Here is a 20,335-nt window from a genome sequence, read left to right as displayed (position 1 = left end):
AGGAAGGGGAAGCGGATGAGAGAAATAAATGAATTAAAACATTCAGGAGAAGCTTTCAGAAAACACTGTCTGATTATGAGTAAACTTGACATGATCTAAGCAAAAGCAAAACTCATCAAACACTGAAGAAGAATGCCCACTCTAATCTGGTTGCAAATCTTAACCTCTTTCATTCATCACCTTTCCCACAGTGTTATTACAATCTGCCTGTAGGGTCATTCCTCAAAGACCCAATTCCCCTTTGCACACACTGACACAATTTCTACTTCTCTCAAGAAAAGAAGGGGCTGTTGTCACCAAACCAACATGGACAGGCCAAAAATTTGGATATCTCAGCAGGGGTGGGCAGTCTTATTTCTATCTTCTGCCTGGATTCCAGAGAGGTGTGAGACATTGCCTCCTGCTTTGGCCGTAGAGGCCCAGCACATGCTCAGCACAAGCATCCCAAGACATTGCTGCAGCTAGCATGGTCCTGCCACCTCCTCAGTGGGGTAATCCACATGGACTGGGATGTCCAGGGGGCCAGTGTAAGTATGACTTTGTGGTTCTGCTGCTGCTGCTGGTCACAGACCCTTGTGGCAAAAATGAGGAGAGGGTAGGACTGCAATGGAAAAAAATACCCTACATGTTTCAGAGTGCTTCTGATGAAGGGTACAGCCCTGCTTTCCTCACTCATGCCAAAGATAGTGCTGAACCAGCAGGACTGAGGAACTCGTGTAGCTAGCTAGGAGAATTTGGTGCTGTGCAAGGAAGCCCCCAGGTTTTTCTGGTATTGCTCAGCAATGTTTCTGCTTGTTAAATATTGTCTGGGTGTAACATGAGGGTTAAGTTAATTAGCACGTACATTTTTGTGTGGACCAGCTGTCTGCTCTGTCCGTTGTCAGAAATGAAAAATCCTCTGGGAATCTCTGTAAGAAAACACACTTTGTCTTCTAGGAACAGAATGGTTTTCTTTTAATATCCCCTTCAACTCTAACTCATTTAGCTTATAAAACTTGACAGCAAATTCTGGCCACTGATGTATTGTTTTCTTATGTTAAGCCTTTTTTTCTCTCCTTCCTCCTCTGATACCTTATACTCCCTGTTTAAATGTGAGACACAGCTGTCTCTGCCAGCAGGAGCTCACATTATAAAATCACAAAGATTTACACAACAGGTGTTCTACCAAGCCACTGCACTAACATTTTCTCCATGCAAGGAAATAATATACTGGGCTGGGATAAAAAATAAATCAAATTAAAAGAAGAAGAAAACATTTGTTGGCTGGAGATTAGGCTTGGCGCAACTTCAGCTTAAGAGCTGAGGCTTTCTGTTACAGGAAATCTAAATGGCTTGCATGGAAGCATATGGGTGAAATTAGTCAAGCAGTCTACACGTGAAGAAGTGACAATCTTGGGACAAGACTTAGTAGAAAGAGGATAACTGGGAAAATCTTTTAAATTACATGCTTATCGGTTGTCACGGTCCACTTTATCAAACCATTCAGACACTTCCAAAACAACAGAAGGCCAAAAATTAATGTGTTTCAAACTCTTGTAATATTTAGGACTCTAAGACCTCTCTAGTGTATGATGTGACAGAGATTCTTAAGCCTACTGGCTTTTGCATCTGGTAATTTCTTCTGAAGACCCCCTGGCAGACCCACAGACTACATCTTAGAGCCACTGCTCCAGCCCAATAAGCCCCCATTGCTGATCAGAGTTCTTTGGATCCCCCGGAAGCCAAAAATACCTACTAACAGTTTTCAGTATATGTTGTGTATATATAGCATGTATATATAAAGAGGCAGTCTATGTATAATGTAGAATTCTTTTATATTTAGACATGTGATACATAATATTATAGGACAAATGCCCCTGCTGCCCAGCAGTTGCACAGAGAGGAACGCTCTGAGTGGTTTATTCAGTACAGGGAATAAACATTCATAGTCGCATACAGTATGTATAAAAGGGACACATTGACACTTGGTACTCAAGATTTTGACTGTATCAGATTAACTCTCACTCAAGAGACCAGGGTTATGAGCTCAGGAAATGCTTGAGCACTTATCTGCATGCTTTATGCTGGCAATGTGTGGGAAGGTAGAAAATAGGGACAACAAGAAAAACAGCCATTTCACAGGGGAAATTCGATGTGCATAAAACAGCACCAGAACTATGGGAGAAGGATGCTGAGCTTCTCACTTGAAGCTGAATCTGAAGGCTCGAAAACCTTTGCAAGCAGAATTTCCCTCCTGGGCACATCTCCCCATCTCCTGCCACCCGCATGGCCAACACCAAGTGCTAACTCACAACAGCCCACAGAGGAATTCCCTTGCTCCATTCACAGAAGGTCAGCCTTCCCTGGGAGCTGTGTAGTTTTAAAACAGATGGGACGTTTCACCCTGCCTTCTCCGAAGAGATTTATGACAAGAGATTTCAAGCAAAGGAAGACAAAAAGCTGAAAAGGAAAGCTGGAAGTAATCATCATCAACCTGCACACAAGATGGTTGATCCGAAAGTGATCATAAAGGAAAAATAACCTAGTGCTGACTATGACTATGCATACAAGTATACCTAGTGGTACTAAAATGCTTAAAATGCAAAGTCTTGGCACTGTCTCCAAATAAGAGGATATACTATCAAACCATGTAAAGAAAAGCATGCCAACATGCTATCACAAAGGAAAAAATCAAAATGTAAAAGAATGTTGGAAGTTGGATGTCCTGCATGCTACATGCAATTGAATGTTGGAAGTCCTGCATGCTACAAACTTATGGGTATCCAGGAGAGAGCTAGAGTTTTGTTAAGAGAACAGCCAAAATACAGCCTGGAAGAGCACTGTGCAACTTCAAAATTATCTTATATTCCTTCCCCAGTTATTGCTGATGCGTTCAATAATGCCGCCTTTCAGTAGGCACAGGAGGCCAAAGCTCCACAATTACTATGCATTTGAGCAATGATATCTATGAGCTCCTGAGGGAGGAAAAAGAGAAGAGTTTCCAGCAAAACATTGCCTATGAGGATTCAAAACCTTGCTGCAACATGTGCTTCACATTCAGGCTTTTCCTGAGAATTATGGATAACCATTTTGAAGATAGTGAAGATACGTGAGAAAGTTTTGAAGTCTTAAACTGAATGGAGGGATTATATTCATTAATACTATGCCACAGAGCTCTAAATCCCTGAGGATGAATGAAACCTTCACACGAATGTGACAATTACTGTTGTGATTTGGAGGGACGCTGTTAATCGCAGTGAAGTCATCAGCATCGAAAGCATCCGACACAGGACATTATATTATTAAGACAACCATTGTCTTTCTGCAGTAACTGGAGATGGCTATGGATTACTCGCAGAGGAAACAATATGTCCTTCAAATGTGTGAAATGCTGAGAATTCATGCTGCTGGTTATTTTAAAAATAAGGAAGTGTCAATCACTGTGAGCGGGCAGCAGCGAAATCCGCTCTGCTGCTGGAACTGCGCTGGCCTTGCCCTCTGCTCTCACAGGAGATCACAGATGGGCATTTCATCCCGTGTTTCCTTCCTTCCACACAGCCTCCTCTCCCTGCTGAAGCACAGCACTGTCTCTGTGCAGGACCTGAGAGGATCTGCAGGAGATGCTGCAGAAGAACTGGGAACTGCTTGGAACTGGGGCAGTGTGAAGACTGCACAGGCACACAGCTTTCTGAAGCAGCCTCAGCAGCAGTGAGAGAACAGTGTCACATGTTGCTGCCTCTGCCATAGCTGCAAGCTCCTCAGTGTCCCCTACAAAAAGCCCAGCTTGTCTAGGTGAGCACAGAAATGTATGAAAGCTTCATTAGGAGCACCCACAGAATTGGTTGTTTTTTTGTGAAATCTTGCCATAAAGTGGGTCTCCTGAGTGGGAGGATGCAACCTCAGGATGGTAAAAGCATTACCTTGGGTTGTGTACAACGTCTCAGGCCCTTTAGTCTTACACTCTCTACCACAGAGATGGGCTTGTTGGGCATCACCAGCACACTCATGGCTCTTTGAAGCTAAGAGGTTCGCTAAAACCCGCAGCCATGCCACTTCTGCAGTTCTCCTCCAAGACACATTGCAAGGGGCAGAGCTACGTGACACTTGATTTGCCATGTGTGCAAGCCTTTGCAATACTTCTAGGAGAAGCACAGTTTCTTATATACCAGGTATACGGTACTCAGTGTACTCACAGTTTTAAATAAAGATTTTAGTGACCAAGGATGGCAATGGTGATGGCAACTCAGCTTCTACCTCTGAGAGTTACTTGCTGACCTGAAGGTCTTTTTCTTGGGGAATGTCACCACTCTGCGATGCTCCTCCATGACTCACTCTGCAAACCAACCTCATTGCCACAGCCAGGAGGAAATGATTCATAGCACTGGCTTTTCACCCTTGCCACCCCAGCAAAATGAGGTCTGTGTGTAAGCACTCGCAGAACTGGAGCCATGGGAATTAAAAGCAGACAAACCATCCACTGACAACAGCGTCATGCAAACACTTCCCTGCCTGTGCTAATGGTGGAGATGTTTGCAGTGAGTTGGGCATGCTCACAGAAGAATGGATTTGGGGCAAAACAGAGCAATTGGGCAAGAAGGTGAGTCAGAACAGGGGAGAAGGAGATCCACTGCTCTCTGCTTTGCAAAATGCTATGAGGTCTGTAAGTCTTCTCAGAAGCGTAGACACAATGAGGGCTAATAACAACAATATCCTTCATGCCACAACCAGTCTGCAGGATTCACAGCACAGCAGTCATTAAAGAATAACACTGCCTTCTTTGTTATTACTTGCAACATCCTCAAGGTGTAGGATGCCCAGCCCTGGTCAGCCATCCTGCTGTTGCCATGCCATTCAGACACGAGATGAGGGACCCTGCCACTCTCCTGGCTCTGGTGGGGAAAGAGTATGTCTTCCTTGTATTCCCAGGGAAGTACTACCACTTCCAGCCAGACCTCCCACCAGCGTTTCCCAGTTTAAACATCCACAAACTGATTTATGTGGAAATACAAAAGAAACCAACATGAGACAAGATTTCCATCCCTTTTTCACGTCCTGTTGGGCTCGACCTCTGCCACAACAGAAAGATGTTCCCAGGGCTTGCAGCAAGATGAGCACAGCTATGATCAGAGACAGCTAATTAAACTGGCAGAGCCATTCCCAGGAGCTGGCAAGCATGACTTTCTCAGTTTTAAGTTCATAATATGATGAGCTGCTGTAGGGAAATATAATAGCAGCAAAACCTTCAGAATCCTTTAATGAGGGTGGCACTAATGGCAGCTGCCAGCTACATGCTACTCCTTGTTTCCAGACACAAGGGACCTCCTTGTCCAGTCAGCACAACTGGGCCCCAAGGTCATAGCCCATGTGGAGCACCAGCTCAACACAGGTACTGTTTATGAGCAGTGATAGGGAGAAACACAAACCCCTCATGCCCTTCAGGACTGCTGGGTTTCACAAACTCATAGAATAGTTGATGTGGAAGGGGACCTCTGGGTCCATTTGGTCCAACCCTCTGCTCAAACAGGGACACCCAGGGCCAGGGTGCCTAGGACACGTCCATATTTTAAATGCCCAAACAAGATTTAAAATGAGTCCAAGCTCCATTAGGTCAGAGAAATATTTTAGCTAAGTCATTTTTCTGAAGTGTTTATAGCTGGGAATTATCTTTGGACTAAAACATTAGGACCTGGCCAGCTCCAAGCATAACAGGCTGCTGCAGTGCTACCAAAATTACCTGGGCTCCTTGGCTTAGAAACATCTTTGGATGTCTTCTTCCCACCTGGGTGGAAGCTGGGGCACTGGGAAGCCCTCATGGTGTTCCCATGCTGTGGAAATATTCTGAGCAGGCACTGGCATGTCAGGATGCATACAGGTTTCACTGACAGGAGCAGGCTGGAGCTGTCATTGCAGACTGCACATTCCCATTGTTGCATGCCCTCTCCCAGGATGCTCTCTGGTGCTGCCATGTTTGCTTTTCTCATGTTTTTTTTTATCACAGGCAAACAACTCACAAAACTCTGTTATCAGCAATTGAGACGTAGTTGAGAAGAGATTAATGCCTGTTCTTGCTGCAAGGGAATAAGTAGTGAGAAAGACAACAGAATGCAACATTAATGAGCAACACCAATTTTGTTGCCTCTGACCAATTCTGACTTTACAAAAGAAAAGGGGATTGTGTTGGAATGGCTGCAGGCTGGAGCCCAGTCCAGCTGTCCCTTTATGGGGCCCATGCACACAACTGGGAACCATTTGTCAAATGAGCTCTTTTTCAGAATTTCAACAAGCATTAGGCAGTGGGCTCTGCCCATTCTCCTGGGAGCCCATAGGACTCTATTGTCAGAAATCACTGTATTAAAGGATGACTGTTTAAATACCTGATGTTTTTTCTTTTCGGTGCCTAATTCTCCTTTTCACGCAATCAAAAGGCTAAAATAAATTGCAATGAATGCAATTGATTAATACATATTTTAATTTTTATGCTAGTAACTGAATGGGCAGAAAGGATCCCAAACTCCTGAAAGGACAAAAACCTCACTGAAGCCAATGCAATTTTGTTACAGACTTCTGTGGTGCCATAGCTTCATCTCAGAGCTTTATTCTTTATTTGATTAACTGCCCTGTTGGCTTGCTTTGGCTGTTCTTTCTAAACATTTGGGCAGGTTACATCAACAGGGAGCCCCAGGAGTGGCAGGGACAGGACCAGGTGTCCTGTCGGCTCCAGATCACTACACAGAGCTGCTGCTTTTGATGTCTCAATGCTTCTTCAGCCATTTCACCAATGCATTGCTCCTGCTGAAGGCCCGGGACTCTCCATGTGCTTCCAGGCAGACTCAGAGTGAAGTGCATACATTAATATGTAGTGTGTCCTTCCCCCCCAGTCCTGTGCAATCAGGAGATGGTATTGCCAAGGAAGCACCTAGCTAATGAGAGCAGTGGCTGTGAGTTGTGTGGCCTCCCTGGCTGTGAGCTTCCCATCAGCCTGCCTCGTGACTGCCAGCAGCACACTCCTATTCCACAGTGAAGTCTTTGCAAGTCACTAGGAGTCAACAGAGGAAGAATCTGAGCAATTTCCCCATTCCCCCACCAAGGCCACGGTTCCTGTGTAGGCTCCTGGCCTCCCGTACCTACCATGTAGCCCTCCCTTCCCGGCTACCACGGCTCACCCTGGGGTGCATATGTCGCTATTTCTGTGCAAATCTCCATGCACATGGACACGAGGGCTTCAGCCTCAGGGCCAGCTGCAAGCTGAACTGATCCCAGAGCTCTGCAATCTTCCAGCAGGAAAAATTCAGCAACAAACATTCCTCACATCCTAAATTGGATGAAAATGTTGGACACTGACGCTTCTCAGAGGGGCAGTTATTAACATCTCTGCCTGCTCAGTGCATTCATTTTTCCTCAGCCCTGGTGCTTTATTTGCACGCATTTCTGAGGGTTTGAAAGCCACCGCATGCTTCTTGGAGCAAGGCACCAGCACGTGTATCATACTGAGTGAGTTCCTGGTACTCTGGCACACATTGCTCCATGAACTGGGAATTCTTTAGATTATAAAAGCATTTTTCTTTTCAGAACCAGCCCTTGACACCATGAGCCAGCCTCTTCCAGGCAGGGATTGGGAAGCTGCTGGATGTAACAGCAGCTGCATATCGTCAAGGTTAAAAAAGGCCACCAGGCACAAGATCAGAAAAACCATTAGGAATATCACATAAATAAGCAGTGCTTTTAGACCTACCCTTGCTTTTAGTGCACCTAAACTCACTCCTGCCCGCAGCACGGAGACAGCAACGATAGGTGCAGAGGCAAAGCTGGGTTTGATTTTCTCTCACAAGGCTGCCTGGCCATAGAGGCTCAGAGACACCAGATTAACAGGCAGATCTCACAGATGGTGGCTGCGTACCTGTGGCTGACCAAGAGCTGCAGCTCTCATACAGAACACAGCCCCACCAGTAAGGCATGCAGCAGCTGCCTGCATCGCGGTGTGCAGAGCTCTCCCAGCTGTGTGTTAAACACAGAGATGAGAAAGAAGAGGCCTGGAGAAAAATTACGCATAGCCGGAACTCCAGCAAAACTCCATTACTTGTCCAGAATTCAGCTTAACTTAAGATTTTGACTTCATTTGAGTGAGTACATTGAGAAAAATCCTGAAGCAAATGCTCTGAAAATAAACCATTACATTCAGTACATTAAAACATTAGGAAATTAAAGCTGACAAAATGATCTTTGTAGCCTTGCCAGCTTTGTGGATATGTAATCTTTCCTTTTATGCAAGCTTCACATTTTGTTAGAGTCATGTAATTGCCCAGAATAACAATTAAATACTGCATTGAAGATACCTGCGTAAGCACTTACCATTGTGCACTGAGCCTCAGTAGCAGAAGAGATTGCTGCAGAACTTCAGCTAATGGGAAGATGATCAAATTGTTTAGAATTTTGGAAAGAAAATACCTTTTTTTTGTAGATGGCTGGAACAAGGAGAATTAAAGAGGACCTCGGGGAGAAAAACTATTTCCTGTTAAGATAATTTAGCTTTACAGAATCACAGAATCATAGGAGTTGGAGTGGACCTCTAGAGACTGTCTAGTTCAAATCCCTGCAAAAGCAGGTTCCCTGCAGTAGGCTACAAAGGAAGGAGTCCAGGCTGATTTGAATATCTTCAGTGAAAGAGTCTTCAAGACATCCCTGGACAGCCTATTCCAGTGCTCTGTCACCCTTACTGTAAAGAAGTTCTTCCTCATATTAGTATGGAATTTCCATTTTTGAGTTTGTGCCCCTTACTGCTTGTCCTGTTGCTGGACAACATTGAAAAGAGCCTGGCCTCATCTGCTTGACTCCTGCCCACTGGATGTTTATCAGCATTGATAAGATTCCCCCTCAGTGTTCTCTTCATCAAGGCTGAACAGTGCCAGGTCTCTCAGCCTTTATTCATAAAGGAGACGCTCCAGGCTCCTCATCAGCTCGGTGGCCCTCTACAGAAATCTCTCCAGAAGTTCCCTGTCCTTCTTGAACTGGGGAGCCCAGAACTGAACACAGTACCTTAGATGTGGCCTCAACAGGGCAGAGTAACAGGGGAAGATCACCTCCCTCGTTCTGCTGGCCAGGCTCCTTTTTATGCCCTCCAGGATACCATTGGCCTTCTTGGCCACAAGAGCACACTGCTGGCTCATGGCCAACCTGTTGTCTACCAGGACACCCAGCTCCTTCTCTGCAGAACTCTCTAGCAGGTCTAGCAGGTCTCTAGCAGTACTAACCTGTACTAATGTGTGTAGTTATTCTTCCCCAGGGGTAGGGTTCTGCACTTGCCCATGTTGAACCTCATAAAGTTCCTCTCTGCCAAACTCTCCAGACTGTCCAGATCTCACCAGCACCAGCCTTCTGGTGCATCAGCCACTCCTCTGTTTTGTATCATCAGCATTTAACCATGATGCTGCTTGCTGCTCAAAATGCACCTTTTCCTACTGTTCATGACTGGTCCACATGTCCTGGGAAAGTCTACCGCTCTCTTCTGTCAAACATGTATCTCTGGCTTTCACTCAGTTTCCCCAGCCCCGCAAATACTGGTGGCAAGCACAAATATTCCAGACCTTCCTCTGGCCATGCTAGCACTCATCCAGTGTGTGACACGACCACAGCAAACAAGGCCTTTTCTCTTCCACCTGCACCAGTGCCTTTGCAGCAATGGCATGGAGGAAGGCTTCTATCATCGGCTCTCCCTCAGTGACTGAAGCCTCCTGCCCAGCTGGCTCAGGACTAGGGGAGAGCAGGGTACCAGTCCCTCCTTCATCACAGTTTTACAATACCAGATGGCTGTGAACCAGGACAAGCTGCTTAAGCTCTCAGGAAAACAAAGGAACTATCTCCAAATTGTTGAAAGTTGACTGCAGTGGTTTCACTGGGGCGGCAGCTCCTGCTCCTCTCATCTGCACCTCTCAGCTGCCTGTAGGGTAATTCCTGAAACCAGGATCTGGCCCACAGATTAGCTGCAGAAATGGTCATAATTTCATCCCAGACACATCCATGCATTCACCCATTCTCTTCTGCTTTGTGGTTTTTTCCTAGCACTAAGAATGGGACAAGAAATGACTTATTGTCACAACTGTCATCACTGACAACGTCTTAGTGCCCTCTCAGCCATTAGATGCTCTTCGTGATCAAGCATTCCACTTGCACTCAACAACACTGCAACCACTGCTCTGGGCTCTGCTGCATAAAAGATGGAAAGAGATGCTTGTTCAAAGCTTGGGAAGCAGAGACTGTCCCTCCCTGCCCCCTTGGCTCCGGAAGGACGGTGGGACTTATTTGGAGATCCTGCAGCCCTTTCCCAGGCCCACTGCATGCCCCGGTGAGGAATGCAGACCACGCTTAGCCAGGGACTGAGGCTGTCAGCATGACTTCCCTGCTACTGATGTCCCAATCATCACTTCCACACCGATCACCGTGCAGCCTCTGCCTTGTGACAGGAACTGTGACTCTGCTTAGGAGCCAAGCACTAGGAATGGGAACCAGGGAGACATGGCTTAGTGGAACAGGAAATATTAGCTACACATGATAAAATGAAAAAAGCGGCCAGTACACAACCAATCCACTTTGAGACATCACTCCTTGCTTGGCAAAGAGTAGTAGCAGCCCCAAAAGAAGCCAATAAAGAAATAGCTCTTCCAGTTCAACATTTTTTAAAGGGAATAATTTTTCTCCTCCTCATCTTACTTTGTATACACAGATAAAGCCCCCAGCAAGGTCATCTGCATGTTGCAGCAACTGCCAGCAAAAGAGGGTAAGAAGTGAGCTTTTGGTCCCATGGGGAACTCATGAGGCAGTTGTACAAGCACAGTGTGTGCCCTGCAGTGGAGAGCTAGAAGAGTGCGTTACTACAGCCTTCCACATCAATCAAGTTTTGCTTTGTTTTGTTGTCGGTTTTCATGTTGTTTTTTTTTCTTTCTGGTGGAAAATTGCTTGTTGGGATATGGGGATATGCATTTCTGACTCAAAGAATTTCCCTCACAACTCCTGATTTTGGTATGGAACAGTCAAGTGATAGTAGAATGGTAATAAAACAAGCAGAAAAAAGAAAATTAGTCTCCTCTCTTGTTTTTTGTGTGTTTTAGCTAAGGCAGTTCCAGTGCTAGAAAAGGTGCTCTAATGCTGGATTCGTACCTGTACCATCCCTCCAAGTTGTCACAGGCTGATAACCTCTCTTTGCCCTTGAATCTGTGGTAAACAGAGGAGCTGAATAGCTCAAGCTATTGGATAATATGGTAATAACTTGCCTTCATTGAGGGTATTTGCTCAGCAACTGGGGCTGGCAATGATCAGCAGTGGCAGCCACCCAATTTGATTCCAAACCCCTCCTACAAGAAGACCATGAAGCCTTGCTGTGGCCTCCCACAGGCACCAACAGACCCCACAGAGTGGGCCAAGCCCTCCGAGCATCCCCATGATGGTGGGAGGGCCCAATGACCAAGCACCACCACTCTTCCTGGTGGTCCTGAGCACCTGACCTGCTCTTGCACGACCTTGGGCTCCAGTCCCATGTCTCCCCTTCCACAAAGTGGAGCTATGATGGACAAGCAGGCTGAGGGCCCTGTGGGGAGGAGCTATCATGAGCTTGGGCAGCTATGGCCTGCAGGCCCAGGTGCCCAGAGCATGCCACAGCATGCAGGAAAGGTGCTCTCTCAGAGGGTCCCAGTGTGGCACCACAGCACCAAAGACAAGCTGTGTTGGTGCTTTGAGAGAGCCCCGGCTTGCTCAGTGCTGTGTTTTCAGCTTTGCAGGAGGCAGTAGTGCAAAAGATGCACCAAAGGACAAAAAAAAAAAAAAAAGATCAAAAAAGACAGTTAATGAAATAATCACCTCCTAAACAGTATATGACACAATACTTTAGTCTCTTGCAAGTTATAATCAAAACCGTATGTACAGTCATAAATATCAGAAATATTTACAAAACACTGACAAGATCTTAAAAACAAAAGCAGTGATTTCCTCATCTTGCTGGAAGCATTACAAAACGTGTGGTAAATTGTCTCATTTAGAATATTCTACTAACCACAGAGTACAGTATGTCTCATTGTAATAGTTAGTCACCCTATATGTATTTACTGGAGCACTTCATCTACTATGGCTGATTACAAACTACTGCAAGACAAAGATGATGAAGCAGGGTCAATAAAAAATTCATTTATGTGAAATCTGACGTTGTCACATCATCATTTTGCACAATAGATAAACCAAAACCACCACTCAACCAACCATTTTCCATGCAGCTAGTGGCTGGCATCGGCTATCTATCTGGATGACTTTGAAGGACATTACAGTTGGCCAGTTTGCAGTGCCTGTGATTAGTCTGTGCTGGGATGAAAAATATCTCTGACATTTGTTTCCAAAAACCTAAACAAAAGACCAATGGCTTTCCTTACAGAGTCTCTTTAGGACAGATTTTAAGTGCTGCAATCAAACCAGATGATTCATGCAGAATATGGGCTTTGAGTCTGTCGCAGCCAGTGAGATGCTTTCATTCCCAGCCCTTTGCCCTGGAAATGATGCCACTTTCTCTGAAAATTCAGCATGCAGCATTAGGCTGAGACCTCACCAGTAGCTGAATCCCATTGTGAGGTCCCAGGCACCTCCCAGGTCCTCTATGAGTAAGAACAGCTTAGAAGTGTTCAGCTCTTAACTTCAATACCAAGAGCAGAAGGCAATGCTGTCAGCAGCAGGTAGCAGCTGTGCAGTGTTTCCAGGCTCCTTATCTTACAAGGCAAAAATCTCTCAATAGAAAGACTGGAAAAAAACCCAAAAACTTAGCAAGCACACCAGAGCCTCCACAGTACTGTTAGTAGCTTTGTAACTTAGAAGTAAAGGCTCCAGTTAGCAGTCTTTCCAAAAGCTGTTCTAAAAATAAATAAATTAGGTAGGTGAGGGAAGTCATTTAGGCATTTGCTAGAAAAGGGCTGAGATGTTGCTGCTCAGAAATAGGCAACCAGGCAAGTGAAGCTTTGTGGTTAGTAATGATTTGGGTTCAATTAAAAAGAAAATTGTTTAATTTTAGCACTGCTGTGAATTCAATGGATCTGGAAGAAACTGCAAGAAATCATTCCAGTGTAGATTTAGTTTGAGAGGAATAAAAGCAGTTCAAATGTGTCTTCTGTAATACATTATTGTGTTTTGAAAACATGGGCATTGTTCCATCTTCTTACTGCTCTCTCTCAGTGCATTAGGAAAGATGAAAGGCCAGAATGTTAGTGTAACACTAGTCACTGCATACCACTATTGGCACACATTATGGGAAGAGATCTTGCTTCTGAGGTTGCATTCATTTGTTTTCTAGACAGAAGAGGAAAATGAGCCACTATTCCTACTATCGGCCAAAATCAGTCTTAGCCTGGAAGAAAATCCTATTGATTTCAATGAATTTTGAATCGGGCCCACAGATTTTAATTGCTGATCCTTGAAACTTATAAATCAATGCAGATTTCATCCTATCTTGCTTTGGATCAGAAAAAAAAAAGACTTGAGAAAACCTTTTCAAAACAATATTCTCCAGTAGGAAAATAATGGCCCCTTTTCTAGGTCTACTGCGCACGTACAATGGAAGTGTGGGCAACCTTACTTCCCATTCTTTAATCACAACTTAAAATGGAGAAACACATCTTCTATACCCCTTTGTAAAGGCATCATCATTGACACAGCAACAGGAACTGTGTCAAATAATGAAATTCTTGTTCCACTGTGTTTGTATCCTTTTAGAGATGCTTATTTATTGTTGTCACAAGGGACATCTTTAAAAGCGATAGTGGGCACTTGAGTAGGCAATAAAGCCAGGGATACTTAACTGCAAGCTTCTCAAAGCTGCTGACAATCAGTGTTTGTGAGTTTTATTCTTTAATATTTGATCCATAAGCAATGCTTGAAGTTAAAATACCTATAGTTCAGATGTTTACTAAGGAAAAAGAGAATCTTCTACTTATTACAATAACCTTCTTATGGCAGAGGCTGCTGACATATATCCAGGGAAGGCAAGCAGTACCAGTGAGCCCAGGTCTATGTGCTCACTGGATGACTGAAATTAATGTGCTTTCAGATAAGGCTCAGAAACCAACACCTTTTGCAATTCAAACATACCGCATGGGAGTCAGAGGCATCAGAACAGCCACAGTTCTGCAGAGGGCCCAAAGCAGCAGCAGCCACCCCACATTTTTCTCTTTGTACCTCATTTCTTTTCACACAAAGCTATAAGAAAATGTGTCACTGGTAGGAAGGTATACCCAAAGTCGGAAGCAGTCTTTTGGACTACTTTCAGGTTACTTCATATTCAATCACAACACTTCAGATGCATAAGGAAAAGGCAACACAGCACGTGTAATGCTTCACTTTAGGTTCCTGCTGTTCTATGAGGTGAGGCACTCATGGCTTAAGATTATGAGCCCCAGAACCGCATCATTAAGGTCTGTTGCGTGTGGATTGACTTTGAGGCTAAGTAGACAGTGCAGATTACTTAAATTGGTGGGACTGGGTGTGGGTGATCACATCTCACGCAGCAAGAAGCGAGTCTACAGCTCAGAGCCTCGTAACTGAGCTATGTATAGTGGCCAAATGATCAGATCTCTTCACATGTTTTTAACACAGGTTAAAAGCACTCCTTTTTGGCCCTAGGACACAAGAAAAGCTTAGATCAGACCTTAATCATTTTTAAGTGAGAAAACAGCCCGAACAACCACTCGTCCAACACAGTGAGAATTCTTTCAATAGATACCTCTTTATTTGAAATGGAATGCATCTTGAAAAATATGAAAAATAAATCACATCTCTCAGAAATCATTTATGAGTCATATTTACACACAAGTTTTTTGATGACACTGACATTTCTGCTCACAATAGGTTATGCCAGAAAACATTTGGTACATCGCCACAGCTATAACCCAGAAGCTGGCATGCGCGTACCACGAGCCGTAAGAGAGGAATTACTTCAGGATGTCACAAGGACCACATCCATTCAATCGTTCTTTTTCCCCCCAATTTCTATATTTCCTTGGTACAAAACAGGCACCACAGCTTGAATTTTCTTGTTGAATCTTGCCCCTCAGCCACTCTTTTCTTTTTTAAATAAAGACATACAGTTTCAACCTTCTGATTGACAGCTGTCAGCAATTTTGTTACCCATACCAAGCATTCTCCCATTCATGTTTTACTAACCAACTGTTGTTTAATCTCTGAGAAATTTACATCAACCATACACTGTTTGTGTGCGTTCGCTTGCTTTCTTTCTTGAAAGGGGATAACGACTTTTTCTTGCAAAAAATCTCCAGGGATGGCTATTAGAGCCTTTTCCTACAAGGCGTGACAGACAGTACTTAACCGTGCAGCTCCAGTGAAGACTGTGCAGTGGAACAGAGGGAAGCCAAAAAAGCACAACTATCTCACTGCATAACATCAAACCAGTTCTGGGTCTAAAATGGCTATCAGCCATGGGCACTGGAGAATTTAGAGCATGAGAAAGCGATGGGGCTGACGACGTCAGACGATGCAGCCTCCTTAATGCTGACACGGCCCAAGCCACACGATGCAGCTGACCCCAGGGGACCCTGCCTGATCCGCTTCCCTTTGCTTTGCAGCAGGAATGGAGTCGCCAGGAGACACTGGGTGTCCTTGGCCCATTGGTTCAGGCTAAGACACAGGCGCAGCCTGAGGTGGGTGCTGTGATGTGACTGTCTGACTCTGGAGTTTCACAACAGCAATGCAGTGGGCAAGGGTAACAGGCAAAAGTTTGTCAGTGAACTCAGCAGTCCAAATGGCTTTTGGAGAGCATCCTTCAAAGCAACTTAAAACAGGAAGCCTGAGGTGAAAGACAACATCGACCTTGAACCATCAACCTCGACATTTTCAATTTCCTTTGCTTTTTCAACCTTCAGTCTCAATCACATCACTGAAATTGTCACCTTTCATTTTCAAACTACAAACATCTCCAGAAGAGCAGTGAAATTTCAGCTTCACAACGGATCTATGGACTTCGATGAAACTCTGATGTCCTACGTTCACATAGAATATGGCTACCTGCCTCCGCCAGAGAAATGTGCATGTCTCTGATCACGTAGGAACGTTTTTCATCATGTACATTTATTCTTCAGGAGGCTAACACATTTTAGTAGGTGAGCTACCAGCAATATGTCTATCTGGAAGGGTGGATTAGTTGCTCAGTACACCGTAATTAATGACTGAAGAGAGGAGCCAAATTACAAATTACAGCCTATTTTTAAGTCTCCAACTAGCTCATTAGAGAATCCCCTCGCAGCTCTAACATCCAAGCATTAGCAGAACGATAATGGCAGATGTACAGAGATGTGGAAATTGGCTATTGTGATTGCCAAGACAGCGATTCTAATCCTCGAAGATGCAGGGCACCTTCGACTTCAATTAGACCACAAGTGACAGCTCTGTTAGGACAGCTGTAACCTGCCCCCTCAGCTTGGCCATAGTGTTTTCAAGGCCAGCGCAGGGCCAAGCACAGAGGAGCGGCTGCAGAGGAGTAGGCAGGACTCAGCACCAGGTCTGTGTGTCTGGGGATGCAACCTGCACACCTGCGGCAAGGGATGGAAGAGGAAAACAGTAAGAGATCACCATTTGCTCCATATGGGGCTGAGCAGGAGCTGAGGGTGTGCAGCGGGCCCTAAAGAACCACTTTGTACAGCAGCGGGTTCTGATTTCTCCATCAGTGTCAGCTCAGTTTTGCCCGTAAGCGCTTAGAGAACAGCTTGCACCATGAGACTGCAGGGTTTTACAGACAGACCACGTCTCAGTTACACAAGCAGAGAAGTCCTGGATGCCCGGCTTCAAGAGATCTTGTTTACGCTCACGTTTGTAAAGGGCCTCGCTGCTGTTCTCCTCACACATCAGTTACCACCAACAACCCTGTGCTGCTCCCCACTCCCCAGCTCAGCCCCACTCTGCACAGCACCCAGGGCTGGCAGCTCCCCACAGCTAGCTGCCAACCCCTATGGGATGCACCTTTGTTCTCTAACTTCATGGCTTTGTCAGTGCTTATAGAGGCAGGTCACACATCTCTGGCAGCTCTAAATACTAATAGAGCGACTTTCACCTTGTGGAACGGTGACCAAAGTAATCCATTTGATCACTACGACATATAGAGGATGAATTTTAAACTAGGGGCTGCTTTAACGCAAGACATTTAAACACTGCCATGAGAATCCAACCAAGGCGGAGAGCCTGCAGCACAGATGGAGCCCCAGGAGCTAAGGGACACTCCTAACGCTCCCCAGCAGCCTCAAAGCCAGGTAGAGCCCGGCTGTGACCCCACACCACGGAGATGGGGCTGGGCCCCCCATCAGATGGGTTTCACCTCCCGGCAACATCACCCGTGACTCTTGTAGAATAACCGAGTGTGTACAGAGCGTTGTTGTTGGCCACCGCACGTTTATATGTTTTGAAAGAGAATTGTTAAATTCTAAATCCTAATTTTCTTATTGGAAAGAAGAGCGCGGGTTCCAGCCACGTTCCAACCACGCACTGCATGCCCCGTGTTTGCAGAATACAGTGTATTTGGGGCACAAATGAAGAACTCTTTCTGCCAAATTGCGTGCGGCCAAACTACACAGAGCTTCCTCAGGCAGCCAGCACATATACATCGTTCTTTGCTTTGCTTTTTGGCTACGGCCTACATTCAGAAATGCCTTGCAAAAACAAACAAACAAACAAACAAAAAACCCCACAACCTAATAAATAAAACACATTAAAATAAAGTTACAGTACATCACGTCTCCCCGAAGTCCCGTCACACCCGAGGCTCCGTCCCGAGGTCCATAAATAAAAGGGCTGAAACGCTTCGGGGCCGCGCCCGGCTCCGTCCCCAGGCGCCGCGCTCGGTCCCGCCGCGGTCGCTGCCCCGCGCAGTGCGGCGCAGCAGCGCGGAGCGGCTCGGGGCGCCGTGCCGCCGGCGCTAGGCGGAGTTGGAGGCGCTGCGGAGGCGCGGGCCGTGGGGCTGCTGCGCCAGGTGCTGCTGCTTCTGGCGGGTGGAGCGCACGGCCAGGATGGCCTGGCGGTTCTTGTACTGCACCATCTGCAGCGTGATCGCCGCGTTCCAGCCCTGCTCCTGCGCGCATCGAAAGTCGATCTCCTTGCCCTCGGCCATCACCACCGTGAAGTACACGTACTTGCCCTTCCGCTCCACGCAGTCCACCGTCTTCATATTGGAGAAGTGTAGCTCCTTAATCTTGGCCGTGGGCTCGGTGCTCGGTGCTGCGGGCGGCGGCTGCTGCTGCTGCTGCTGCGGTGGGGGCGGCTGCTTGGGGGGCGCGAGGAGCAGCCCCTCCTCGGTGAGGATGCAGCGCTTCTTCTTCCAGAGCTGCAGCAGCCCGTCGCTCCTCTTCTCCAGCACGCCCTCCTTCACCGCCTTGCAGCCGCTCTCCAGCATCCTCCCGGCCGGCGGTCCGCAGGGGCAGCGCTCGGGGCGCAGCCGGCACCAGCCCAGCACCCTCCGTCCGGCGCCGGCCGCGAGGCGCAGCGCCCCGGACTGCAGCGAGCGCAGCGGCGGCCGCCCGTGGCGCGGCGTGGCGGGAGCGCTGCCGGAGCGGAGCGGAGCTGTGGCGGAGGGCTTCTCCCGCCCCTCGGCTTTTGAGCGCGCCTTTCCCACCCCAGAGTGACACCCAGCGGAAAAGGCGGCCCCGCCGGCAGCGGAGGAGCCCGGCACCGCCCCGACCCGCAGCAGCCGCCCGGGAGCCCCGCGCCCGGCCGTGCCGCCCCGCAGCGACAGCGACTCCGCGGCTGCCGGCTCTGAGCGACGGCCGAGCGCGGCCCCGGGGGAGCGGTACGGCTGCCCACCGCCGCGGGCGGGCGGCGCTGATTGGAGGCCAGGAGCAGCGGCGCCGGCTGCTAGCAGCACCGCAGCATTTACAGCCACCGTAACGTTCGACAAAGCAGAGCCTCACACACAGCCTTTAGCGTTGTTTTAGTAACGAGCTGATCTTGTGGCAGGAGAAGCAGCTTACAGGAGGTACGTAGTGATGGAGGATATATATGATTTACATTACTTGCACGCATCCCTCTCACCGCCCCCACCTAGGGGAAGCCCCTTACTGGCAAACTTTGACAACAGACAAAAAACGAGTCCGAATTAACAAAGAGAAGATTCTTTTTTCTGATTGTTGTTACCACAGATTACCATATTGGTTAGATTGCTTCTCAGATCCTTGAAACCACGTGAGTAGAAAAGCCAAGTGACCTACAGCAAGCCTTGGGTATCAGGCATAAAATCAAAAGCTGTGTAACTGAAGTTAGTTGATGACGCCACCATAAACTGAATGCTGGAAATGGTGTGTTGCTGAACATAACGCCATTAAAATAATACACAAAAGCAAAAATCAACTCCCCCTCCTCACACTGCTCTTAGCAGGCACAAAGCAAGTCCCACATTGCACAGGTCCGTAGGAGCACATTGAAAAAAACTCACTATTAATGATTGTATTAATGGAGTTTCTCTCTGATAAAGCTCTTTAAAGTTTTCTTCTGCATATCTTGCAAATTATAATCATTTCCTCTTGAAGTTCAAAGTTAATTTTGATAAATTGCTGAGAGGTAAACAATTAAGGTAGTAAAAGCAATTAAAATCAACTCTTCTAGCTGTTTTTATCTTTCCTGTGGTAACTAGGAAGAAAGTTAAGTCAGAAACAAAGGTAACACACTGACCACAGTTCGAACAAGGGGTGTGTGCTGTAAAGGTCTGCTTAACTGGACAAGTGCTTCCTCCTTACAGCTCAGTATGTACACTAAAAATGGAGTTCATCCTCACAACCGCCTTATGGTTATTGTAATGGAGGCATTACAATACATACATGTTAAGAAGAAGCAAGCATCATTTGCAGTTGTCTCAGTCTGCAGCTCATTGCCACCTGAACCCAAATGCCCCATGCAAGGATCTGCACTTTCAGCTCCTGCTGCTCACACACACACACACACACACACACACACACAGCCTGCATGAAGCAAGAACTTCCAGGCTTCTCATGTGCTTTGCATCTACTTTTCTCCTGACTGTCACATGAACATGGATTTAGTTTTGAAACTGTCAAACCTTAACATACAATCAGTCTTCTGTCAAGTTAAAATGTATTTACCTATATCAAATATAAAGGCACAGGACATTGAACTAAACCAACAAAGCACAAGCTCCTAACAATTCCCCTATACATTTCATTTACTACAAGTGATAGTCATTTGCTTCCTAGCAAATGCCCAAGCCCGTAGTACAGAAACTAGGGCCAGAGCCCTACCTATTATTTCTGCAGCAGGCATTCAGGAACTTCTCCCCTGCAACACTGCACCACAGTATTTAAGTACATTAACACAATCTCTCTCA

The sequence above is a fragment of the Tetrao urogallus genome, assembly GCF_951394365.1.
Source record: "Tetrao urogallus genome assembly, chromosome: 1".
NCBI lineage: Eukaryota > Metazoa > Chordata > Aves > Galliformes > Phasianidae > Tetrao > Tetrao urogallus.
The sequence above is the reverse complement of the archived record's forward strand: the minus strand, read 5'-3'. Positions refer to the sequence as shown.